Raw genomic sequence first — 27,314 nt, 5'->3', positions numbered from 1 at the left:
CACGCACGAGTGCGCTTTTTATGCGGCGTTACGTCTATCACCTCCGGTTCTCGCTTTATTCGCGAACACACAGCGGTCTGCATGCAGTCACGTGCCGTGTATATCCTCTATAAACGGACGCGCCTCACTCCGATATCTGTGTGCTCTAGCTTTTGCATTTCCTTCTGTATATTTCAGCAATTCCTTTTCTTATAAAGTAAAGGAGCTAGGGAGGATATGCCAAGAAGTGGTTCACGCGGGCAACTTAGGACTTATTATTATTATTTTTTTACTTAGTCTTCTCTTATCTACCTCATTCTATGTATGTGTACTCTCCGTTTACACATGTTTACTTCACTTCGTAGTTTCGTCCCGTGACAACTCATGTTGTGCTCCTTTATCGTTGTTCGCGTGAGGAGCCCCCGAAGTGGGAAGGGGGGGGGGGGGGGCTGCTATTCGCCGAGCAGCGTGCACATGAACAGAAGTGGTTTTTCACAATGAATCCGTGTGCGCCTGACCCTGCAATGTGCGTATACTCACCACACTTGTAGTGACATTCATTCACACGAAACACGCACGCACGCACGCACACAAACAAACAGCGTATACACAGACAGAGAACTATGCACAGACACGGACGCACAAGCAAAAAACACGAGGCACACATACCCGGACAAGCACATACGCACAGAGCTCACATACACAACAAAGGCGTGAAAAAACGAGCCTCGGGCGGCCTATACTACGCGTTTCTTTTTCTTTTTTATTTTTTGGCGGCGCGACTGTTTTTTTCTAGGCCAATGGACGCCTCGGCGCTACCTTGCTCGCTGTGGTAACGCCGGCGGCTTCGGTGTCTGCGTATATAGTATTTGGGGTTGACCGTTTCGGGCAGCGGCACCCGCACGTCGCCTTCCAGCTCTCCCCCTCCGTCGAGACACGTATTGGGGAGGGGGGGGTTCGCGGTCGCCTCCAAATACGCGTGTGCTAGTGCTTGTGTGTGCACATCGAGCTGCAGCGAAGACGTGCGGAGCGTGAGAGAGCTGCCGCACCATAACCCTGATTCGGTCGGCGCGCCTCATCGAGTTTCCACTCATTGTCGCTGACCCTGCTCGGACCATAAATGTGGCGGGCGGCCTCTGCGCTGGACTTTCCAGGTCGCCGCGAAACAGAAGCTTTATCGGGGGGAGAATGCTGTATACGCGTAGATTTGAACTGCGCCCCCTATAGGCCTAGAGGTTCCCCGCCAAAATTATGCGTACGACTAGAATGACCTCGACTATATAGTTGAGAAGCGTAAGCTTGAGCGTGAAACCAGCAACAACTGTATTATTAGCTTAATTGCTTTTTTGTTGTTGTTGTTGCTGCTGCTGACGGCAGTTTGGAAAGCTTTATAGTTAGCTCTATCTAGCGGGCTTCCTATTCAATGTGGATAGCGAAGAGGATGTTCTGTCAGCCTACGTGTCGCAATTTACATTTACACCCCTTCCTTCCTCGCAATTTACATTTGCGAGGAACGAAGGGGTGATTTTATTGACTGGCCGATACAGACAGAAGAGTAGAACAGGAATCACGTGCCTATACACAAGCACGTAAAAAAAAAGATAAACAAACGGATAGACAAAGAAACAATAAAGCAGATATACCAAAGACGATGATCAGATCTATATTTTTTGATAAGAGAAGCGGGAAAAGCAGTGTTCTGTAAACACCTCTCTCACCAACACTTTCTTTTCTTTTTTCTTCAGTTCACTTCATAATTTTCCACGCGGCCCCTGCTTGACCGCTAAGGCGACCATTCCACTTACGTGGAAATCCCCTTCGTGCAAAGCTCAAGACAGCTTGGCTTCGCGCCATATTCGGAGAGGAGAAGTGGCTTCGGGACATTTTTCAGTCACTTTTTTCTTCTTCGTCGTCGTCTTCACCTACGGTGAGCAGACAAGCTCGATTGCAAAGATAAGAAAGAAAAAAATTCCCCCGAGAGTTCAAAGTTCGCCCAAGGCGAAAGTAAGAAAGTCAAAAGCTGCTGGTCTAGTCTCGATGCCTAATAAAACTGCAGCAAGTGTTTTTGTCAAAACAACTTTTTATACGTCAGCAGAAGCATTTGGTATCCTCGGCTACGAAACTTGTACGCGTCAGATATCAATGTGATATTAAAGGAGCGCAATTGCACAACTTAGCCGTAAGTAAGCCCGAGAAACTGATACAGCGTATCACCAACCGTGTATCACATTACGATATGAGACGTGACGACTTAAAGAGAGAGAGAGAGAGAGATAAAAGGACGGTATTTCTGTCTTTTTTTTTTTTTTTGAATGATTGCGTTGAATCGCGGCCCTTCGCGTACTTACTCGAGGTGTGCTTAACGCAATTATGGCGGAACTGTTTTTGCCAGTGGCTCATCTACGTCATGGTTAAACGGAAATAAAAAGAAAAAAAAAGAAGAGAGTAAATCGTCAAAAAATGTACGTACTTTTCCACAGCCAGTTAACGTTTGCATAATTTTAAGGACTTATGAGCTTACCATTCCGCAATTATAGGGTGCATACGATAGATAAGTATCTGCGTATTCGGTTTTTGTTTTCCTACAGTTCGGCCTTGTTTTTCCTCATTCTGTGTGCATCCGGAAGATTCGTTTACTTGCTCATTTCTGATACTGTGAGCCATTTCGGGCTGTTAGAGGGCAGGTATTTTCATTACGAGAGGAAGGAGAAGAAGAAATAAAGTGAGCAAGCACGCAAAATAAAATAAAATTAAGTTTGGGGGTGTTGCGTGCCAGAACCACGATACTAAATGATGATACGCCGCAGTGGGGGACTCGGATTAACTTTTATTACGTGGGGTTCTTTAGCGTATACGCCTAAATCTAGGTATGCACGAGCGTTTTGGCATTTCACCCACGTCGAAATGCTGCCGCCACGGCAGGGATCGAACCTGCTACCTCGAGCTCAGCAGCACAACTCCCAAGCCACTACATTACCGCGGCGGGCCAGCACACAAAGTAAAAGTAGCATAAAAAAGAATAGGTTATAGAGTTCTTTTTTTTTTGTTTTTGATGCGGTTGACATATTTTTCCAGATGAACTTTCACCGGCTTGTCCCGATGGATAATATTTTGCATCGCTATTTTTCAGGTTGCTCTCTTCTTCTGTTTTTTTTTCTCGGTGAATATAAAGCTTACTAATTATGTCGAGGATGAAAGCTGCTGTACATCTGGAGATTCCGCAGTTGAATTCTAGCTACTACTCTCACACACAAAAAAGAAAGTGTTTCGTGAAGCAGTCTATAGTAAGGGCCCAATGCACTACGACGATGTAAATACATACCTATGCAGAAAATTTAGAGCGGGTTCATTTGATGTTCGAGGACATATGAGACCTTAGACATGACGTGGGTTCAGAGGTCCAACGAACAGTACAAGGAAAAACGAAAAGACTAAGAAGATACGACTCGGCATTGACCATCAGTGAACTTGTTTAGGACTGCTAGGGTCCAGGCCAGGGCGCCCGCTTCGACTCAGTGACCCCTCCCTCCCTCCTCCCATTCCTCTTTTCGTCTTGTCGCAGCGACAGGAATAATGGACGCAAATAAAATAGCACATTGTTTAGGCTGCATTGGCTAAATAGCATTGGTTTAGGCTGACCTTGACTTCACCATGCAGGCTCCTTGTATCGGAGCGCATTTACACACTTGCAGCTGCGCGCGCCGATCGTCGTCACGTGCTCTCGCTGACGCTTTTCATAACGCCGAATTCTGAAGAAACAAACTACATCAGGAACCAGCAACACTTTCAGGAGCCTCGCGCAGGCAGGATTGACAGTAAACGGCAGCAGGACAAGGTACTGAGGCGAATCACTTCGTGCCTATTGCTGATGCCTATTCATTAGGCGGTCAATCATCGGAGCAGTACTGCAGGTGACCTTGAAATTGAAGTGATCTTACGCAATTGCCTACGCAAACAGTTTGCATGCACTATAGAGGCCTTGGAAGTACTCAGGGCCTCACTGGTGGCACTGCGCATGCGAAAATCCTGAGCTCCTTTGTACGCAAGGTAGATAACACCCGCTAACGCTTGGAAGGCTAGATAACATGAAAGATTGGGCGAGCTGGTGATCCATCACACCTAGCTAGCGCACAAGTACTGCGTACAGGATAGGATAGACACGAACAAAATGTTTTGTCCGTGTATACCGTCTGTCGTTTGATATCGATGTTACGTCTATAGTATACCGTATCATCTTTTCACGTGTAGATAATATTAGCTGCTCAGGGTATAAGCGTGGCAGAACAGTGAGCCACAAAAATTCAGGGGACTAGGGATTTGCGAAAAAGTTGACGTCTCGCGATGCCTGCGCACATAGAGACACTGCTAACAAATCACTGGGTTTTCTCAAGCGTCATCGAAAACGTGCCCCCAAACCTGTTAAACTACTGGCCTACCAGTCAATAGTCCGACCAAAACTGGAATATGCATCCGCCATATGGAATCCACGCCAAACATACCTCATCAACGCACTTGAAGCCGTCCAAAACCGCGCCGCAAGGTTCATCCATTCTAATTATTCATATGACGTGAGCATACCTTACTTAAAGAAAGAATTGAATTTACTTCCCCTTTGTACGCGCCGGCGCACTGGAACCCTTTCACTTTTTCACAAGTTCTATCACACCTCGCTTAATCAACCACCCTATATCCTACCCGCAGCCCGAACATCTCATCGCACACGACACACTATTCAAGTGGGCCGCCCTCGCATGCGCACTGTCACCTTTTCCGCCTCATTCTTTTGCCTTGCCGCTACAGATTGGAACAACCTGCCCCACCAAATCGCCGCCATCACTTGCCCTCGTACGTTTATGGAGAGTGTCACTGCGAACTTTTCACAATGAAAGTGACTTGTGCTAACATACTTATATGCTCGTGCAATTTAGTTTGTATTATTTAGGTCTATGTGTTTGCGCTGACGTATGTAACACTTTAACTCATGTTGTTTTCTTTTGTTCTTTTATTGTTTGCGTGTTCATTTCTGTATTATACAAATTATGTACTAATGTATTCCCACCCCTTATGTAATACCCCTGTCAAGGGGTCTTTAAGGTATTAAAATGAAAATGAAATGAAAAGACCTGCCATAGTGATCCGATAAATGTAATCCGCATGAACGCCTTAACAGAACAGAAATTTTCACATGTACCCTAGAACCCGTCTCGCGTAAGCGTTTATTGCCGGCTTTTTTCCTATTATGCGCCCAGTGTGTGCTTACTGAAGTGAGCTGTAATATAGGTACCGTAAAAAAAAAAAAAAAAAAAAAAAGAAAAGAAAAAAAAAAACGTAAGGGAAAGCCTTAGCGTGTTTTTTTTTTTTTTAATGCTTTGGAAGCTTCACAACGCATACTCATGTAAACATATACAAAAGAAAAGAAGCGAGGTACCAAGCCTTCACGAGTTTCAAGCTTTTCTTTTCTTTTATTTATTTAATGAGTACGATGTCACAGCTTCTCCGAAACCCACGTCAGGTACCCAACGTTTAACCCAACGCACTTCGCCTCCCAAGCGCGCGTAATGCCGAGTTGGCGGCTCCGCGTTAAACTTTGCGGGCTGCATACAGATCAGGCTCTATATACGCCCCATTGCTCTCGACTGTTGTATTCTCGGCGCGTATGGACCTGCCCGGAGAGAGCGCGCGTAATGTCTTATATATTATTTTCTTTTTTTTTCTTGTTTTCATCCCTTTTACCACCCTAGATAGAGCTAACTCAATTCATTATCTCGTTTCGCGCACGCTTCTAAGGGCTCGCACAGTGGAGCCAAGACAAAGAAAGCACCTGGTGGTGATGATTCACATCCTGGTTATTCACACGCCGCGCGTAATTCCTTCTTCTCGAGGAACGTCGGCACCTGGAGAAAATCGACCAGCCGAAGATTGATACACACATTTTCAGCTGCAAATAAGCGCGCACATACGTGGGCGCGAGAGATACGATAAGAGATAAGCGTTGATGATGGAAGGATTACCGTTCACCGTTAAGTGCGCTCATTTTTTTTTTTTTTTTTTTGCTTTCTTGTTTACTTGCTGCGATACGTACGTAGGATCAAACGTCTTAAAAAAGCCTGACTCTACGTATATGCCCCAAAAAGGCTAAATAAAACACGCCGCTGTAACTTCGTGATTATGGCATTCTGTTGTTGAGCCCGAGCTGGCGAGTTTGAATCCCGGTCGCTGCAGCTGCATTCCGATGGGGGTGGTATGTAAACTGACTGTTGTACCTAGCTTTACGTGTCCGTTAAAAAAAAGAAAGAAAAAAAAAAAAACCTCCAACTGGTCAAAATTAATCCAGAGCTTCCCACTACGACGCCCTTCAAAACTCACTTTGCAGATTAGGGGCGTTAGACCACGTAACTTATTTTGTTTTAAAATAAGCAACATACTTCGAATACGTGTATGGCATTGGCGAATGCAAGGTGTTATGCGCCGAAAGCACGAGATAGAATTTGGAGGGATAATGATTACCAAGATAATTATGTTTAGTGTACTCTAATGGGACGCTTTGTCTTGCTTCTGTCATTATTATTATTATTATTATTATTATTATTATTATTATTATTATTATTATTATTATTATTATTATTATTATTATTTACTAGCTCCGAGGTATAGGAAGTTTGTTCTGCATCTACGATGGAGCGAGTGCGTCTCCTCAACCGCCCGTTCACCCCTACTGCATAATCGTATTCTTATTCTCGTCTCCCCGATTTTAATAAAATTGGCTACTCAAAGTAATTAAACTGCGACTAAACGCAAATTCCATTAGCAACTCTCGCAGACCAGCCACGCGCCGTGCACCTGCTCCGCCCGCCGAGGTAACCCCCCATCCCAAGAGGAAAAGGATCGAAACCAGACGCGGAGCGTGAGGACGAGGGATCGAGAGAGAGACGGAGAGGGCTGCCTCCTCCTCTCCCTCCTCCGCCGATAGTGTCGCCGGCGCGAGCGAGAGCTCTGAATCGGCCGGCCGGCGTCGGTCGTTGAAGAACGTTGCTGCGGCCACGCTGCTTTGCGTCAGTGGTGCGGTGTGGTCAGAAAGAGGAGCGTCACCGCGCGTGCAGCGGAACCGCCGTTGCTGCCGCCTGAGACGAGAAGCTGAGCAGTGTTGCGTGTATTCGCTTCCCCTCTGAGGGGCTTCGTTCGCCGCTTCAAAGCGGTGGGACACGGCTGCGGTGTGATACCGGCCGCTGTCTTCTAGAACCGGACCGGCACCGCATCGACGGCGACGCTGCTGCTGCCCGAGACGGTTAAAGTGCTCGCGAGGAAATTTTTTTCGCTGGTTCCCGTGCTTGGTAACGGTGGGTGTTTTCCTTTTCGGTGTTGAGCAACTGTGCGCTCTTGGGATTACCGCAACGGCTTCGTCTGAAACGTCGACTGCTGCCGGCTTGGAAAGCCACCAGCTGAGAGGAGGAGACGGCGACTAGCGTTTCTTTGCAGTCAAGGTGAGTAGGAATTAAATGTCTTGAGAGGCGTTTCTCCATAGGGCCGCCGCGAATTATTCGCGTTGTGGCCCTGACGAGGGGCGGGAATGTCTTGAATACAGCCGTTTTGTGTAACGCGCCTAAATTTACGGCGCTGTCCGACGCTGCGTGGATGGAGCACGTTAAACCACGTGCTTTTTTTTTTTCTTTACACTCAAGACCCTAATTTTGTCCCCTTGGCACTGCAGAGCTCATAACACATTCATTGTCGCTGTGACTTTGCATATGGTTGCATATGGTGCCGTAACTCCCATTTTCGTAGAAAGGTCATCCTAGGATAAAGAGCCTTATGCGCCACCGGGTTAGCCCGAGAGACGGATGATCATTCTGAAAGTACCGAGTTATGTGTGGTATGGCTCTACATACTACATATTACAGTGAATAGATATTTCCGCACTCCCTAACAATAACTTATCATTACGCCGTCGTAGCAACAATTAACGACACATTTTACGTCAAGGCTGGCCAGCTGTGTTGCGGCATCGTTTAATGTACAATGCTTATAGCTCATCTCTCTGTGCCACCCACAATAGGAACAAGACGATACTACGAAATTTAGAAAGCACCGCATCCATTATCCAACTTGAGAAATTCGCCTCTAAATATCGGAATGGCAGCACCATGCCAAAGGATCAAAAGAAAGCGCAGAAAAAGACACGTACAACACGAGGCATCCACTCCGGCGGCAGCTTCTGCGCTATATACAATTTCCAGTTTCACGGAAAAGGGCCTTGCACGCCGTGAGCTCTCTGCATGTCATTCTCGCATCCGACTTTGCCAATGTCGCACGGGTGACCCATTCTCGTTAGCGCCACACCAGGCATGAGGCGATTGAAGGGACACGAAAGAAATTAATTGCAACCACACTTCCACGAGGCTGTCTTAAAACAGGAACGAGTTCAAAGGAAAATACCGCCAGATTTCCTATGTAAATTATATGTGCTAGCTGCTGCGCAGGCGCTTTTTTTTTCTCCTTCTCTTTAATATATATTTCGGCGCACAAGCCAGCAGAGAACGTGGTACTAAAATATTGAACTCTTCGGCACTGACGATTCAGATCGCGAATGCCCGATCTCGAACTTGGAATTTTTCTCTGTCATAGGTAGCCATGGCGACGCCAGAGCGTGATGTAGAGTGGTTGCTGGGCAAGATGGTGTGTTTGCTATTCTTTTTAGTGGCGCGGGGCAAAGCAGACACCACACAGAGAACACGTGCAGGAACGTTGGAATGTGGTTCGAATACGGCACAAATAGGGTGAACTTTGAAATACAATGAGCATCTTGCCACCATGCGCAGAAAGCTGCGCCTTTGCAGCTTGGCGAGTCTCCGTAGGCCTTCTCCAGTAATCTCTTGTCAATTCTCAGTACTCTTTGAGAAGAAATTCCACTTTAAGCTAGCATAGACGGCATTCCTTTGCTTTGAAAAAACGTCTCGTGTGAAATCGCGATACGTTTGACAGCGAGACAGGAGCACAAATACGTGCTCGTGTATCTGTGTGTTCCTGCCACGTTGTCAAACGCTTTGAGCTTTCACGCCAGATGCTTTAGCACCAACTAGCCCAACCAGTCACGTTGTTCAAAAATGTCTCGGGGCAATGAAGGGGCCAGCCTGAAGAGACGGTTTCGCTGGCTGGCTTCCACGCGTAAAATGCGCTTTTACCCGTCTTCTGTCTCCCTCCTCGGTTCTTGTCGCAGCTTTCATTCCTGAAATCCTCTGCACGTGTTCATTGAGAAGATTCCTGCTGCCGCATTTTTCTTCGGGCAGGTACTATATATAGGCTTAGGTGCACCGGACACCCCTTGCAGCTACGCGAAAAAATTGGTGTAGTGCGACGATCCCCCCCCCCCCCCAAAAAAAAAAAAAAAAAAAAAAGAAAACTTTATTTGTACCTGAAATAGCGCAGCGTTGTGGTGCCAGTAGTAGACTAGCCTGGCCGCTAGAAAAGTAAAATGGAGGAAAAAACACGAATTCCTCCCGGCAGGTCTTTCTCCTTTTTCTCCCACTTTTCCCTCCCCGTTGGCGCTGAGCCGTGCTCCCTCAAGGGCTGCAGAAGATGGCGCCAACCTTTCCTTTTCCAAATGAACCCCTTAGTAGTCTTTCTCCCAGCTCGCGTGCGTCCATCCTTTTAGACGCAAACACGAAACTCCAGGACAGGAAATATTGGGGTTCAAAGGCAACGAAATGCAAATTATTGTTGAACTGGTAATTGGCCGTTTATTTCAAAAATAGGCGAATACTAAATGCGAAGTATTGAAAGGAAAGGAAGTTAACTGTACGGTAACTGTCTAGCGCGCATGGCTGACACCTGAACAGCAGTCAGCGGAGGGGGTGCTAGTAAAATACAGGGAGGGAGGATAACCGAAAGGAGAGAGTGAAGGGGACTATCTACACATGTACAGCAGTTATGAAAAAATATTTAGATTAGCTGGAAGATTTGAGGAGAAGGGCGCGATAGTAGCTCTGCTAGGGCGTGAATGAAATGCACGTTTAAAGCATTCGGTGCCTTTGTCATCGAATAGTTTTACACAATTTGTGGCCAGGTGACATGTTGCGCCGCACTGATAAGGGTGACTCCCGTCTCACCAACTTCGTCCTGTGCAGTGCCAATCTGTTAGTCGACTGCGTGACTAGAGACGAAAGGGGGAGCTCGCCGATTGTGAGCTGCAGGCTAATCATTCCCGTGAAGCTCCCCTCCCCCATTCATTCGGCGCCGCTATGAGAGATATCAGCGGCGGACAATAGAGGGGCCCTTTTCCTGATGGCTGACGCGGCCAGTAGGCTTTGCTATACTGCAAGGAGTTGGTGGTATAAGTGTCTATCTGTTTGACAACGGAGTCTCCAATACAATGCGCTTGTCGCACATCTACGAGAGTGTAGGAAAGGGGCTTGTTAGCCAGAGGCTTATTACAGAGAAGTGGCCAGATTTGTCACTCACTGAAGGAGAAGCCGGCTACTCCATTGACTACTGCAAATAAAAAAAAATAAAAGTGAAATGGCCGGAATGAGGAGCGTGACAGTTAGCCTCGGCATGATACTTGAATTGAAAAAAAAAAAAAGACAGGTAACGGCAATAGAGGTGGTGCAACACACACGCCGTGAATAAAGGGCTTAAGTCGTGAACACTTATACTAATTCGGCACATACAAAACACTAAAAGAGCTGAGCGATAAAGGACTGAAGCATAACTGTGTATAAATAAAGTCGCACTATTTCCGTATACGCATTTTGGCTGATTCCTTATCAGTTGTAAGAAACGAGTTAAGGTTTTTCTCTGGAACCACAATGGTTTCTTTTTTTATAGTTTTTATCCAGATTCGTTAATACAGAACGTCGTTCTCCTCACTGCGTGTTTCGTGGTCCTTGCTGGTTTCGATCGCTGCTATCTGGGCGCAGTCACGCTGCGGCACGTTTTGAGCTGTTTTTGTTGTACAGTAATCCATTAACACTCGGAGTCAAGAAAATAAGTTCGCGAATGTATGTGGAAGAGCGTCAAAGGTTGAAGAATGACCTTACGCGTCTCGACAGCCCGCCGTTGTCGGAGGACGTTATTTTAGGCCCTTGGCCAGACGCTCAATCGAGTTTCAAGGCCATCCAGGCGCTACTGAACTTTTTAAAAAGTACGGGCCTGGACTGTAGGCTTTGAGCATGCCAAATTGCTTGCCATATGTTTTACATCCTCCTTCTCTCGTCATCGTCACCCTTCATGCGCCTCTTTCTTCCATCTTTATTTCCCTCTTCCCCTTCCCCCAACGCCGAGTAGCTGGCTAGAGGAATTTACCTCAGGCCGACCTCTCTGCATTTCGCATCATTAAACGTCTCTCTCTATCTCGCGAATGTATTCTCATGGCGCCAAGAAAACTACGAGGAACTCCGCAGGATCGACGAAAATGTATGTATTGCTTTATGATCACGCTAGCTTGAAACATTCTGCACTTAATGCAGCGAACAAAACGCGCGCAATAAGACCTGTTATTTATTTTTAAGTTTTTTTTTTGTAACTGACCACCGGGTTGCTGGAAAAGCTTTGCAAAGCAAGTAGCGCAAAATAACGCTCGACAACGGGAAGAGAACCTCGTCAGACGAGAGCAAAGAATCGTTTCAGTCCATCGTTAGCTATGCATGTGCTAACGTGCTGGCGCATTGTAAGAGCAAGCGCAAAGTAGGATCCTATATATAGGGGCATTCTTTTCGTCCGATTGTATCGGTTTCGTGCCTACATCTTCCGACGAGCACATTGTATGCCTGACGAGGAAGATGTGATGCCTACTCGCGTGAAAAGTGCAGCTTCCTTTTGTCAACGCGCTGCGTGTGAACGGCGCAATCGGCGTTTTGCTGCAGCGCTATCTGAAGGCAAGGAAAGTGGTGAACTGTCAGCGCGCGTGACTGAGCTTGCTTGCTTGTTCGTCGCCTCTGTAGACAGAAAAGTGGTGTTAGTGGGCGTGTAGCTTCGATCGATGTGTGTGTGTGTGTGTGTGTGTGTGTTTTTTTTTGTTTTTTTTAAGTATAGGCTCTCCTGGTTCCAGGCGGTAGCATTCCAAACGGCGGCTTCTGTTTCTGAAGTACTCGACAGGAAGCGTTTGGGTCTATTTCGGGAGCCGTCTATCTGAATACGTACATTGGAATGGAGAAAGCGGTTGGTTCGGCATTCGCAGATACAGTTTCAATCAAGTTTGTCGCGCTTAGATTCGCTTAAAATAAATTTTTGAACTTTACTACTGTTTCAAGATTTTTCTTTTCTGGCGATGGATTACTTTACAACACTTTCGGGCACCAATGAACTCTGCGCATACCGGAATTGCGCTTTGGGCAGTAACGGCAATATTTGGAATAGGAATTTAGTAGTCGCGCTCTGCTGCATCGATGGATGCATCTCATGCCCTTTGAAACTTGGTGGTGGCTGGTACCTCGTCATTTTTACCTTTCTGCGATATTCACATCGCGTGTAGCGCTTGCAGCTGCGGTTAAAAGGTAAATCCGCCTATACTGTTGTCTGCAGTGAAAATGTAACAGTATTACATATTACCCTCATGCGCTTTCGGTGATCAATATTGGTTGAGAGCTTCGATACAACAAAACGAGAAATCCACCGCCTCGCAACGTGTTCAGCTTCGGAGGCCGATTTCTTTCCGTGTGCTAGCAACAGCTAAGCCGTCAATCAAGTTTCAGCATGCGCGTTAAGTCTGCGAGCTCTTAGCATCGATAACCGATCCGGGGTTGCTTATTGTTGAGTCACTTTAGGATTTGCGTTGGGGGTGAGGAAGTGATATCCTGTATCATTCGTTGCTTACGAATGTTAAACATGTTGCTCGCTAATGCGGTTGGGCTTGGTTCGAGACGAAAGCCGTCGCTTCGATAGGGTGCCCCCAACTGTTACAATACAACCACACTGGCTGCCATCACGTGTCTGTTGACGTGGCACATTTGGTTGTAAACCCTAAGCGCTATTTGGGGCCCCCTTTTTTAAAGTTGTCTTGGGAATTGGGGGAGCAGGCAGCGTAGCTTACCTATAGAGCCATTCTTGGGTTCTACGTACGCAGTGTCGATCGCGTCCGTTAACTTTGGGTATGCGCTGTTCCTAAGACTGCAATGTTATATCGACGCGCGCTGTACATAATTCGCAATAGCATTCGCAAATGCCTACTCCTTCCACAACCAAATGATCGGAAGCTCCGAAGCGGAAGTTTGTGATTCCTAAGAGACGATTGGCGCACCTTGTGCGTGAATTTTCTCCTTCCATTGCACAGAACAGCATTCTGTGCTACGCTCGACAAACTTGACAACCGTCCCTTTAGGAAAAGTCGAGTCCTTCTACTCCGGGCACAGCCTACGTCTGCCCTAATCGCTTTAAAAAACGCTGTAGTGTTTATTTAAAAGCAACTAAAGAAAAAAATCACCAGCCCTTCCCCTGTCGAGAAAATCGGGGCAAGCGAAGCTTGTCCTGTGTGTATCTGATCTTCGTCAGGGTAACGTTCGGAAGCCGTCGCCTCAGGATTCTCTGATCGTCGCTGACGGTGGGCCTCGGCTTCGGAAGCCCTCGCCTCGGGATCGTCGGCTCTTCGCTGACGGCGACACTCGGCTAGGGAAACCCTCACGCTAGAATCGGCACGTCGATGACGAGCCCTTTCCCGAGCGAGTTCACGCCGGCGTTCATCAAAAGCAGCTTGTTCCTTTGCAGAACGCACCACGCGTGGCCTTCCCATCTGTTCGCCGAAACTGATCGATAGCATGAAGACCAACTGTCTGACCTCAAACGAGGGAAACCCGGAGGAGCGCACGCCAACCCGCTTTCCTTCCATGTCCCTAGAGCATCGCGACACACCAAACGAACCTGATTGGTCGCGCGCGTGTCACGTGATCCGCGTGTCACGTGATCACGCATCTAGCATATCCAATGCGGGTGTGCGCCGCACGTGATTTCTTCCTTTTTTTTTCTCGATTTCTTTCTGTCTTTCTTTTCTTTTCGTTCTTGTCCCTGGTATGTGCCATTGAGCTTTGACCCTTTCTGAACTATCATTAGGATCAGCCCACACGAGCGTGGACCCTTTCTGCACTATGGCCAGGATCGGCCCACTTTTCAGCGTGACACCACTACCGCCGGCACTTGTGAGCCTATAAAGCTTCGCTTAAAAAGAAAACATCTGGACTGTTTGAAACATTGTGATCGTTGTTGGGCGCCTTCATTGGGTTTGTGCGAAATTGTTTGTGCGAATTTGTGCGAATTGTTTGTGTGAAATTTCTACAATTTCGTTTCTCTTAATCTTTTCTTCCCTTTCCCCACAGTGCAGAGCAGTTAACCGCATGGTTACTTTGGTTAACGCCTCTGCCTTTCGTCTATTTTCTCACTATTTCTCTCTCTCCTCCTCCCCGAGCAAGGCAAAGAACGGGACAAGATACACGCTTTTCTTCTCGCCACGTGGGCGTCGCACGCCGTGGGACTCCTCCGTCCGTCGCCCTCATCATGATCCGTGGGAGTCTCGGCGCCCCGGAAGGTCGGCCCGACTTCTCACAATGAAAAACATGCGGCACGCGCACGGGCGAAAGTGATGTCTTCGCTTTCTTTCGGCGCGCTGTTTTTTTCTCTCCCTTCCATAGAGCGCACGAAGCCTCCGTGAACAATGGGCACCGCTCTGTGACCCACTTGCGTTAGCGTGCATTCCGTCGACGGTGGAGCTTCGTTTGACATTTCTTTCGCATATGCTCATTGTGTACATATACGCATAGCGTGATGCGCTTTTCTGTGTGTGTTTGCTTTTCGTTCGGTCTGTACGGGGAAGCGCATGACATGACCATTTGCCATTGGGCATTGCCAGCTGTGCGCGCATGAGTGGAGCGACTATACTACCTGCTTCCTTTGGGATCGGCCGTGCCAGGAAAGATCGCGCGGGGTCGATTATTAACATAACGGCGAAAGTAAATGAAAGGCAAATAGGTCGCATGCATCAAAGCCTGGGATGTAGACCAGCCGACCAACGGTAAGCTACAGCAGCAGAGACGGAATTGTCCAGCTAGAGACAGAGGGTCATCAATTGGGATGCGGTTCAACCCATGGTTCAACCATCAGGGCTGTGGTGTTCGCTCAACAACACGTGCATTTCGGGAAGAGCAGTGACGAAGTCCTTCGCTTGCGACAAATTCCCAGGTTCCAGATCCGTAATGCTGAACTTCGTTGTGTACGTAAATGAATTCTTGGAGTCTCAGGCCTCTTCTGCGGAAACAGGACACGTCCTCGATTTGCAGTATTGCTCGCGTAGTTTGCATTGCTGTGACCTAAAACCGGGCACGCACGGTTGGCCGGTATGACATACAGCGTCTGTTTTCCGCATAGGGTACGAGCGAGTCTGCGCTCTGCTTCTTGTGTAAAGTTGCAGCCGTCCTCCGCAGCTTACGTATATGCACGTAATATTTACGCTCCCTGAATATTTCTGCGTATTAAAGATAATTATTCATATTTATTAGGACTCGAGTTGGTGCTAGATATTTTCGCAGTATCACGAGTTCATTTAAAGACCACTTTGCGCGTGTCAGAGTGGCACTACAGATAAAAAAGGGACTGATGGCATGTGATTCAACATTTCCACTAGGCCTCTGGGTTCGGATCCGTGAAACTCTCGGCCAAATTTACATCGCCACAAGTTCCACAAAGTGTCTAAACACAGCTGTCGCCGCTAAGTAAACTAGAAAGGCAGCACGCTCGGCTGACATGCAGCGCAACTAGTATCCAGTCATGTTAGAAACCACGGATCTCCTTGGCTTCCTTCTTTCCGCACTGCGGCTGACGGCTTTCACAGCCGTCACTTTTGTACGCGTCATTTCGAGCGAGAGAAAATCCCGTTACATTTACCGCGCCATATTAAAAGCGCACTGGCAAAATAGTAACGCGGCACTGAATTACGTAAGGGCACGCGTTTGCAGCGACTTCCCACAAATTGGTAGCAGAAAGCGGCTGCGTCTCAAAACGGGAAGTTTCGCAAAACGGCACACGGGCCACTTTTATCCCGGTTAGCGCCGTTCGCCGTCCCGCGATATTACACAAGGCTGGGCGGCATCCAGACTTTCTGGCCAAGGGGACGACGTATGGTCGCGCAGCCTTCCGCACCGTTGTTAACCCGTCCGCAGACCCCGCCCACTCTACCACTATATAGACTGTAGCGCTCCCTTCCGCTGCTCGCTTCCTGTCTCGACCTTATTCCGCGCAAGTTGACCAGCTATAGGGGGGCGCGGCTTTGCTCATTAACTCGTTTCTCCTGCCGCGTGCCGATGCCAGGGCACGGTGCGAAGAAGAAATGATAAACGCTTCGTCCACGGCCAGCTATGCTCCAGGAACGCGCCAAAAAGCAGCGCGACTTGGCAGGACTCGTACAGCCTCGTCCGGCCACGCCGACATGTCCGTCGTCTCGGACCGCGAAACGGAAGCACGGAGTCTACGCGCCAAAGCGACAGCTGCCTTCTCCGTTCTCTATCTCAAAAGGGGTCCGCTGATGACGCGTGGGCCTATGCATGGTCAAAGGCGTGGGCTGTTTGTTTCGGCGCGCGACTTCCTTCTCGAAAAGCGAGATGCAGTCGTCCGATTGCTTTCGTATTTCTTGCTTTGCTCCGCGCGGAGACAGGTAGGTGTGCCGCTGCCTCACCGTTATGAGCGCGTGTGTGTGCGCGCGCGAATGCATAAGAGATAGAGGATATATCCGCGGCAGTGTGCTCGCATAATCGTTGTCGTCGTCGTCGTGGATTGACGCCCCTAGCTTCGCCGCGGCCCCGTCGCTTTCCGGCTGCGCCGTCTCCTTCCGCGTCGCACGAGCGCGGGTGTGCGTTTGCCGTCACTTGGCAACGCTGCAGCCTGCTTTGCGTGAGCATGAAAGTTTAGCACCGCGCTCATATACATGCGTATGTAACACACGGGCGTCGTGAGGCTGTGACGCGTTCTGGGGCTCGCCTGTGTGTTCGGCTGCCCGCGCACACTTCCTCCGCGCTAAGCCCACGGAACAGTTTCTGTTCCACTGCAATCTCGGGGCATCTGCGTTGCGCGCACGGCTTCGGCTAATCGTGCTTCCCACTAGGCCCGAGACGCTCTCGAGCTTTTCTTGTGCCAGACGAGTAGGTTGGTTGTTCGCATACACTGCGGTTGGAGCAGATACTGTCGAAATGACCGGAAGCAGAGCTGTTCTATGTAAATCGCCACACCCCGAGGCGGAATCAGCTGTCTATAGTGAGTCAGGTCCACTCTGACGTCATTAGAGGTGTCTTAGAGAACACCGCGGAAAAGCTGGTATGGGATAAAGCAGCTCTCAGAGAGAGGTACGCATTTCAAGCAACGGTTCTTGCTGTCGCATTGCGTTGCTTGGCCAGTCGCAGCTGGTCTACGCTGCACCCCTATAGTAGCTGGCCTCTCATTTGCCTTTGTCTGACGCTTGTGCAGATGGCTGGACGCAGTAGTTAGTGAAAGGGGTCATGGCTTTCTGACGGCTGACCTTAGCTCGGACCGTGCCTTGCTTAAGTGCACGATGCCTCGTCTCCGTGCTGCACGGCGCGCATGTGGTTGGGAGGCGTTTAATTGGCTAACGACGTGACAACGAGACTGTCGTGCTCGCAATTACGAAATAATCGCGCAAGAATAAGCAGCGTGATCCATATACACACGCTATCTGCGCAACACAATGCAATGGCATTCGACACTTGGGAATTCTTGGCTTCACATCTTTAATCGAGCACACACAATGCATTTCACTGCCCTGCGTGCTTCACTAATGCCCGATCGCTACGAGAAATGCCGCTCGCGCCTGCTCGCTCGCAATGTGCTCCGATTTGATGCGTGCGGAACTCGCCCTCATTGCATATGTTCTACGAGGGAACGAAATAGACGCGTCATGGCGCTTTAGTGAGTAACCTTGACCGTTATTCTAGTAGCAGCTTATTCTGTAGCTGCGGTGCAGTGTTCTCTTAAGTGGAGAGTGATCGCGTCCACACACACGGGCACGAACACATTCGCGGTTTTTATTCTGAAATGTTCCGTACGGTATTGCTGCGTCGCTTATTTTGCCTGAGACTTACAGAGCATGGCCTCAGTCGTTATGGTCATGTGAATATCTCTTACGAAAATTGATTTCTACAGCCTGTAGACTTCTCATGGAGCATCACTGCTTCCCATTAGGCTGTCTACATGAATTAGTATGGCGTCGTGTCTCCCGACTACAGTCGCTAAAAAATTTGTTATGCTCTCTCTGTGCTCAAGAATGCTTCGCCTTACTGTATCCCGCAGACAATTACCGAGAAAACGTGTAATGCCATGTGTCCACAGGGTATCTTACACTGCCTCAACCTCATTGAATTATATCCGTAGACTTTCTATAAACCACCTAAATATCTATTTTAGGTGTCACTCGATATCAATCTACAAAAAAGAAAATATTATTGCTGTTGTGGCATCTGCCTCGCTTGCTGTCCGAACATAGCGCATTGGCATGACATTAAAAAAAAGCAGCAGTTGACTTATTTATCTGCAACACTCACACTTACATCTGGGGGTGTGGATATGCTCTTTCTAATATGACCAGGTAGTGTTCGAAATGCCGATATCGCTTTGTTATGGAGGCTAGCAACGCCGTGAGCAACGCGGGGCATCCTTTCTAGAACGCTGGTAGTGTGATCACTGGAAACACGTGCAAACAGCCGAGCGATCGTCGGTACATAAACGCGATCTCCGCAGGCGTTCAACTCTCGCTCCGCACCGATAGCCGATCTCGGTGGGGCAACCGTTCCATAGACCTCGTGCTTCGTAGAATTAATGGGTCGAACGTAGGAAGGGGAGAGGCTATACGTTGAAGCATACATGCCTCGTGACGTGTATCGGCTCTTGAAGTGGCGACCTTGAGAGATAGAACGCCAGCCTGTAGCGAGCGAAGATGTTAATCTTAATGGACGTGTGCGGTGAACGCAGTATACACGATACCGTTTCCGATACGGTAATTGTATATCTCGCATATTCATTGCAACGAGTTTTGATAATTGCCCTCGCACGCTCTTTGTCGCCTAGCTGCTTTGTACCTGTATCGGCAGCTGACTATACCGAGAAAAGAAACTACGTCAGAGACGGAAATGAGTTCGATTGACGGCTGGAGGCACTCGAGGGAAACGTTAGGATTGTGTGCTTTCCACAATGCGCTCCAAGCGCTTTTCTCGGAAATAAATGGGTCGCTAACGGTAACGCGATCACTTTTACCCTTGGTCAAAGTGAGTCATTTAATGATCAGCTAATCGATTAGAATATATACAGCTGCCGAAAGCCGAAGGATTTGTCATCCGTAGGCCGAAGTGAGGCGCAGGTCACGGCTTCTAATATAAGTGGTATTTATGCGGAATCTGTGCAAAAGTATAATTGCGTTCTCTGTCGAAATTTTTTTGTTGATTTGGGTAGGATTCCGAAAAGCTAACCCGCGCTCGTCTGACACAGTGGCCGTTCATCCCGAACGTGTTTCGTGAACGATTCGAGACATGTCTCAGTGGTTTGCATACGCATTTATTTGTCTTGCTAAATACTTTCCATCTCAGGACTACGACCTCATGTGCAATGACCACTGAATTATATAGCGTACATTTTTGGATGGGCGATATTCATGGTTAGCAGCGTGGGCTTGATTTGGGTGGGTATTTCCAGTCTTCTCGTATAATCTGAGGCCGTATCCGGAAAGCTTTGCGTTCCTTTGGCGTGTTCTTCTTTGGTAGGACGCACTCGTGGCTGATGTCATGTTCGCTCTCACGGCGGCGCCGTTCCTGTGAACTGATCTAGCTTATAACGAGTTGCCTTCGTTAATAGTCACCATTTCTCTTTCCTATTACAATTTCAGACACCGTTCTGAAACCAAAACACCCTTGCTGGCTACACTTTTTCCTATTGGGGCAATCCTGCAGGTCGTGGGAACAATCACCAAGGAAGCAGACAAGTTTCTTGAAGTATAACGGTACAGTCACTTTCGATCTGAACGCGCGCGAGGGATTTGCGCGAGATCGCGCCACCACACGCATTTCTTGCCACCCACGAATATACAAGCGTAATCGCCCAGCTCGTCATCCGGGCGATTACGCGTAACCGTAATGCCCGGCTGACTTCTGGAGTGTCTTAAATCCATGCCGTTCTACGTAGCGTGCGTTCCACGGTGTGTGCGGATCTTCAGCTGTTTTGTATGGCTGAGTGCGTGCGTGCGTTGAAGCCACAGGCCGAAGCAGGAAGAGAACTGAGCACAGCCTGTCTCACGCGGGGAACGCGGCTGGTCGGGCGTGACGGGCCGGAAAAAGCTCTCCGTTTCGCCCGCGTAGTTGCGTGCAGCTGTCGAAGCACGCAACACCCTTTCTTCTTTTGTTTATTGACGTAACATGACGTTGGCTTGTTAGTACTGTGCCATCTACCCCTATAGTCTCGTGAAACACGCCAGAAACTATTCGTACGCACGCGTTTACTGTTACGCACTCATACACGTAGTTTGGGTAGAAAACCGACTCTGTTACAGCTGATGCGCACATGCCGACATTCAAACATGAATCCGAACACAGCCACATTATGAAAAAAAAAAAAAGTGTAATGCGAATAAAACCTTAGATATTGTGCATGGCTTTCCCACGTTACAAGGTGAAAGCGCAATTAAACACTCTATTCTTAACAAAACACTACGTTGACATTTGGAGAACAGTATCTTCTTCTGTATGACTCGTCGAGTAATAGCACCCAACGATGCCACTGTCCTCTAGATATTTTTGTTTATATAGCTACTGGGGAGGCGCACCTTCGGCTAGGTGCTCTGTGGGACCCAATAACTCCTGTTATAGAAACTGAAAGGAATGCAATCGAATGACCATTAGGGCAGATTTAGGCCGAACCGTGCCGAATATTTGATCAGTGTTTTTTCCACCCGCCGCAGTGGTGCAAGGGCTATGGCGTTATGCTGCTGAGAAACGACGCATTTCCATGAGAACGTCATGCAAGAATGCTCGCGCACGTAGATTTAAGTGCAGCTTTAAGAAAACCCAGGTGGTCAAAATTAATCCGGAGCCTTAATTACACTACTGCCCCTTCTCTCTTATACTGCTGCCTTAGGACGTTAAACCCCGTGAACCAATCAGTATAGGCGTTTAATTTCGATAGGAAGGGCCCGCAGTTTGAAGGTAAAGTGTTCCACAGTGCACAGCTCAATTTCCATGTTCTGCGTTTTCGAGTGAGACCTGGTTTTCGAAGTATATACAGACATCAGAAACGCACATTGTGCGGTCGTCGTAGTGCCTTTGCCTTTCGTCGCAGTGCACGCAACAAATCGGGCGAATCGCAATGGCGACCTCTTCGCGGCCTCTTTTATAACCGCGTCGGGTAGGAAGAGTGACAGAAGCGGGCGTCGGTGAGCGACCGCGTTTTGTCGACTGCCACGTACATCTTTTGCCGGAGCCCGACGCTTGCTTTGAGAACTTCTTTCTGTGCTCACTTGCCGACGCGTTGATGGGCTCTCTTTAGGATCCCATTGACCCTATTTGTGTCTTTCCGCGTCACTTTAGCGCTCGAGACTGTATTAAATGTGCTTCTTCTTCTTTTTGCATTTCATCTCTTCACTCGGCGGATGTTTCGAGTCTTAACCTACATTTGACATGACACGTATTTACGTTTCAAGTACGCTTCCGCGTGTACTGTGAAATTGAAAAGAATCGCAGGCTAATGGGCTACCGTAGTCAAGGTTGGACAGCTATAAGCGCGGAGGGAAAAGCTCCGAGCGATTACGTTTTGCGAACAACTTAGTGCAAATCACGTGCAGGTCCCCGTTATAATGGCGTTTGCTCGTCATACAGGGAATAACGCGTTGATAAAATGATGTGCCCTTAAATTGTGTAACTTATTTTAACACGAAAGTGTTTTATGCCGGGGTCCACCAAGACTTCACTGACGTATTTCCGTCACGGAAATACGTCATAGAACATATTACAAAGAAAGAAACCAGAAGAAAAAGTTCCACAAACATGCAAAATTTGGAAATCGAACCCACGACCTCTCGGTCCGCGACAATAGATCGCCGAGCGTTTAACCCATTGCGCCACAAACGCATTTGCAGAGAGCTACACAGACGCGCCTTATATATCTAACACTCCTCCGTGTACCCGCGCTCTTGCTCGGGGCGGTGCCGCCGCCTACGAGCAGAAAAGAGAAGTACTGCATTATGACACTAACGCGCACCGACAGTGAACGCTTCGGTGGTCTCAGCACTACGACGCCTCGATGCCAGCATTCGAAGGGACGCTGGCATCAAGAAGCACTACCAACGCCACCTAGGTGGCGTTCACCGTACTCAGCACAGCGGAGCGTGGCCTCCGCAATTAGCTCTGAAAATGTTTCTGAAGTTGATCGCGGAGGCTGCAATTACGATGTTGATAAAAGGATGTGCCCTTACATTGTGTAACTTCTTTTTTGCCTTATTTTGTCCTTTGACTTCCTTATTTTACCTTTTTATTTCACTTCACGGCGTTTTCTTTGTTGCATTGCATATGTCTTCATTGTACGAAGCGTTTGCGTGTGCATACGTTCGTTTATTTCTGCAGCTATCCACCGCTGTTTCACGTTTTCGCTGCCCTCTCCTTTCTCGTAAGTTCTTCCAGAATGTAAAGAGAGAGAGAAATGCTCTCTCAGCGTGCAGTGCGCCTTAAAGAGAACCCATGGGGTCAAAATTAAGACACGCAATGGCGTGTCTAATCATCAGATCGTGGTTTTGGTACGCAAAACCCCCCGACTTTAATGAATTTTTATTTTATGTATATATCATGTTTCGTTGTTGCAAGCCCAAGCTGTGTCGGTGCTCCCTCTAGAATCTCTACTGTAATGTCTGCGACTTTGACACTTCCTCGGAATTATTCGTTCCGGACTTCATTCTCCTTTCCGATGCACTCGTCCCTTTCAGTGCGTCCATTTGAGCATCTTTCATAGTCTCAATGTTAAACTGGATAAAAATTGCCTTTGTTTCACGCAGCAATGCCATTCATTAATGTTTAGTTGCACACGCAACATTTCTGGATTGCAGCAAGGCTCAATAGAATGTAAATCTAGAATTTCGCGGGTGTGCTTCCTTGAACTTGAGGTAAAAGTTTCGTGCCAATGTTTTTTACAGAGGTTATAACGAAGGGGGTTAAATGAGTTACCGTTGAATGCTTACCTTCAAATATTGCCGGATGTCCGACTCGGTATCCGAGTATGTGGCCGACGGTACTTTTTTTTCGTAGCTAAGAGCACGAAAATAGAATGTATCTTACAGTCGAGGTAATGGCTTGAATTACCTTTCAGTGTAGCGAGACGGACGACCAACTTTCTTTTTTTCCTTCCCTCTCTCTCTCTTTCTCCACCGCTTGCGGAAATCATACTCCGCTCTGCTGGCTTGTTTAACCGCACCTGAGCAAGCGAAGCATTCACGGTGTTTGCCACTTGTCTTTTTTTTTTTTTTTTTTGATCGCTGCTCTTCACGCACCTCCGTCGACCGCACTTGGTCACAGCGATGCCGATGATGATAATGATGGAGGAATACGCACGCGTGGTCGCACTGTGTGACCACCAGTCCGATTAGGGCCACTTGGGTTCGTGCGCGCGCGCGCACAAAAGCACCTCTCGCATACACAAGAACGCCCCACGGTCCCTCGTGTCTTGCACGTGCGTGCGTACGTCTGCACAAGCATGTAAGGCAGTGGTGGAACTCTCGAAGCGCTTTCTTCATTTTTTTTTTCTTGTCGCGTTTCCAGTCAGGTGGACGTCGGCCTTTGCTTCCGCTCCCTGGACATCACAGTTGGCCCAGTGAGCACGTTTAGGCTTGGCTCGGCTTCTTTTTTTCTGGCTCGGCTTCCCTTCCGCGACAGCGGGGGATCTCCGTGCGCATGCGCGGTAAACAGGGCGTGCGAGCGTGCGCGTTCTGCCTTGCGTTTACGCGCACAAACATATACAAGATTTTTTCGCGCTGTTCGAGCAAGTCGCTATAGAGCAGTGCCCTGGCGGCACTTGGCGGATGAGCGTTTTGTAAACTTCGCAATTTCCGCTCACATCTGTGTGTCCTCGATTCGGCGGAGGTTGTGAATGTTCAAACGCTCGCGCCGTGTGGCGCGAGAGATTTGTACGTGCCAGGTACTTTGGAGGCGGCCGTCAGGCCTACGTGCATCTCGTACTTTGTTGAGTTAATAGAGCGTGGGAGAGGACGCGACTTGGAGCGCTACTCGGTAGGGGTTGCCGATACATCAAGCTCGAAAGCGCGCTGTACTAAACGCTTCTCACGATCCGTAAAAGCGTGGCCATGAGGAAAGCGAACTGCCACATTCGTTGGCCAACAGCTTCCGTCAAGACGCTCGCTTTAGCTTGGAATTACGCACATTCCGAAAGGAATGTATGCAGATATAATCGAGAGCTGTGTTGGACACGCACGCCGCCTCGGGGCAACAGCAAACAATTGATAAAATAATAAAAAGGGTCCTAGGGCCTTCAAATTTTTATTAATTCGATTGAGGTTTAAAGACTCAAAGTAACTCGCTGACTTTGAGACGCTGTAGCGGAGACAGATGGACAAGAAACTGTAATTGGTCCTAAGGGACTACGTAGTCGTTGTCGTAGTAGCGGAGAACTCCGGACCAAATTCGAGGATCTCGAGTGGTTTCGCTTTCCGCCGCCATTGGAATTGCGGTCGCTTTGGACGTGCAACGAACGCCTAAAGCTCGTGCTAAGCAGTCCCTGAGTCGTCGCTGGCAAGTACAGAGCGCTGTTTATGAGGCTGCGTTCTCATACAGCCTCATTGTCTACGTAGTGTAACGATTTTCACATCGTGGTTTTTAAAAGCACGATGTGAAAATCGTTACATCGCGGCCTCACAGCATTTCGCAAGCGTTGCTGTGTGCGCGTATACCGTATTTGCACGTAAATAACGCGACCGCGAATATAACGCCAGGGGGACTTTCTGTGTCTCACATCACACACAAAAAAGATAAAAATGTACATCACGACTATAGCGCGAAGTAATGCTATAAAAAAAAAAGGCAAGCGACGCATAAAAGCGCATATGCCCGCCGGGCGCTTTAGTCATCGTTACTACGAACTACTGTCGCAAAATACAGTGAAAGAACGCGTGCATGCCCAATTTACTCTTTCTAATTGCTGCCGCCTTTGTCGCTGTCGGCAAGAACAGCGTCGTCCTCCATGCCACCAAGGTTATTGGAAAGGCAGCACTGTGTGCTGGAACACGGCTCCGTACGCAGTAGCGGTTGCGGCGGTGTCTAGTGGTTTGGCCCTGGCTTAGCTCATTGCAGTCCGAAATGCCATGAAAAAAATAAAGATTACAAATCTTTACTTTAGTGCATATACGGTTCAAGTCGGGATATACCTCCGGGCTTGTTTGTGTTCCAAGTAAAGTGAAAGTTCAGGCGAGTAGGAGGTTGGGATTTTAAAGGCGCCTTCTTTTAGTTGTGAACAACATTATGTTCCAGTAATCTTATTGTTATTTTTATTTATTTGGCACGACTTTCATTAGTCGTGTCAAAATAGGTATATGTCGATAAATCCCGCAGTTTAAGGTCGTGTGTCAGATTTTGAATAATATCACTGCAGTGTACGTGCCGATTCTTGCATAGTTCTCGGCCCTGTGTTTTGGTGCTCAATGACCTTTATCTAATTCTACACCTGTAATTGAAGCCCTAGAGTTAAAAGCATTTGCTTCACGACGTGATTAGCCTTAGTACGGTTTCAGATATATTTGGCGCAACAGCGTTGCTATACATGTCAAACTAAGACAACTCGCACTACGCGATTGTACTTGTACTATATATGAGAACTCCCCTATAGCAGTTAACGTCGTTCTGACTTTCGGAAATATCGCGAGATTGTTAGTGTTTTACGAAGTTAAATTAATAAAATTAATTATGGAGTTTTACCTGCCGAAACCACGATCTGATTATGCAGGCACGCCGTATAGTGGGGGACTCCGAATTAATTTGGACCACCTGGGGTTCTTTAACGTGCACCTAAATCTAAGTACACGGGTGTTTTCACATTTAGCCCCCATCTAAATGCGACCGCCGTCGCCAGGATTTGATCCCGCGACCTCGTGATTATAACAGCGAAACATCAAATCCACTAAGCAACCACGACGGGTCGTGTTTTACGAAATGGCGTCCAGCAAGGAATGTAGTATTCCACATCACCTCGACTATGCTGACGTGCACAAACGTCAGTCATTTATTTATTTATTATTATTTTTTTCATTATTGGTGACGTGTCCAAGACAAGGGGAACATTACGCCAACCTCGGTCATGCGTGTAAAGCCCACATACGCGCACGTGTGCACGAAGCGTGCGATCTGGCGGTTCCCGTTCATTACGACGCCTCGGCGTTTATCGGCTGCTGCGTTGCCCGAGTTCGCGCTTTTGCGAAACAGCCGCGGGCGCTTTTGGCCTCGCGCGATGCCGTCGCCTGTCTTCGGATGCAAATGAGACTTGATAAGCAAGCGGCGCGCATAGCGTACACACGGCGCCGCGTCCGACGGCAGAGGTCAAACCCACCGCGCGAATGCGGAACAATGCAACGCGGGCAAACAGCAATCCTGCGTGCCTTAACCCTTTCCCTCTCTTTTTCTCTTCTTTCGCGCGCGTTATGCCCACGTACATGGTTTCGGCAATGAAGACAAATGCGCCTGGCAGGTTCGCTCGGGTTGTAACTATTCGTTCTCGTTATGTGCCATTGGTCAGCGGACTGGACCGTCCGGTTTTGCGCGGGTCACTTCCTTCGTTCCTTCATGCGGTTTCTTTTGATGCATCGTCCCTTTCTTCATGCGCCGGGACGAATGGAACGCGAGTCATTCATTCTTTTTGCGTAAGTTATTGCTCGGGCACCGTTACTGCGTTTTTCGTTTCTTCCTTTCTTTTCTTTTTACATTTTATTCGAGCGGATATTTCCTATTCCGCCGGGGCGGTTTATGATTCTCTCTTTGAAAGCAGTGGAAGTTGGATGAGCGACTCTGTCAGCGTTTTCCACCGTTCGTTATAACTGGAATATTTTGCGCATAGCTGCGTCTCTTCAGTTCTCGTGAACGCGTGTCGGCCCTTTCTCGAGCAACAGGAATACGACGCTGAGCGAACAAATCGATCACCGTAGTTGTCGGTGTTACAAAATGCTCGCTTTTAAATGATCTCAGTGAGAAACGTGAGTGGATGCTTCATTTCTCACACGCACGTACGTACGAGCATCTCAATACATCGGTAACCCTAGCCTTCACTTTAACCTTTGCTTTTCGTATAAGAACATTTTGAAAAATCTTTTTTTTTAATGTTAGAAG

At 48.1% G+C, this 27,314-nt stretch overlaps 1 protein-coding gene across 3 annotated transcripts in view; it reads left to right on the top strand.

The window, feature by feature from the left end:
- Window positions 1-6,978: 6,978 nt before the first annotated feature.
- Window positions 6,979-27,314, top strand: part of LOC119446125 (uncharacterized) — a 170,694-nt gene continuing 150,358 nt past the window's right edge. For all 3 annotated transcript variants that reach the window (XM_049663924.1, XM_037710478.2, XM_037710477.2), the window contains exon 1: window positions 6,979-7,460. The gene's annotated coding sequence lies outside the window, so the exon portion shown is untranslated. The remainder of the gene's footprint in view (window positions 7,461-27,314) is intronic.

Source organism: Dermacentor silvarum, chromosome 3, assembly GCF_013339745.2.
Source record: "Dermacentor silvarum isolate Dsil-2018 chromosome 3, BIME_Dsil_1.4, whole genome shotgun sequence".
NCBI lineage: Eukaryota > Metazoa > Arthropoda > Arachnida > Ixodida > Ixodidae > Dermacentor > Dermacentor silvarum.
Note: the sequence above shows the minus strand (reverse complement) of the source record. Positions and strands in the feature narration are given on the sequence as shown.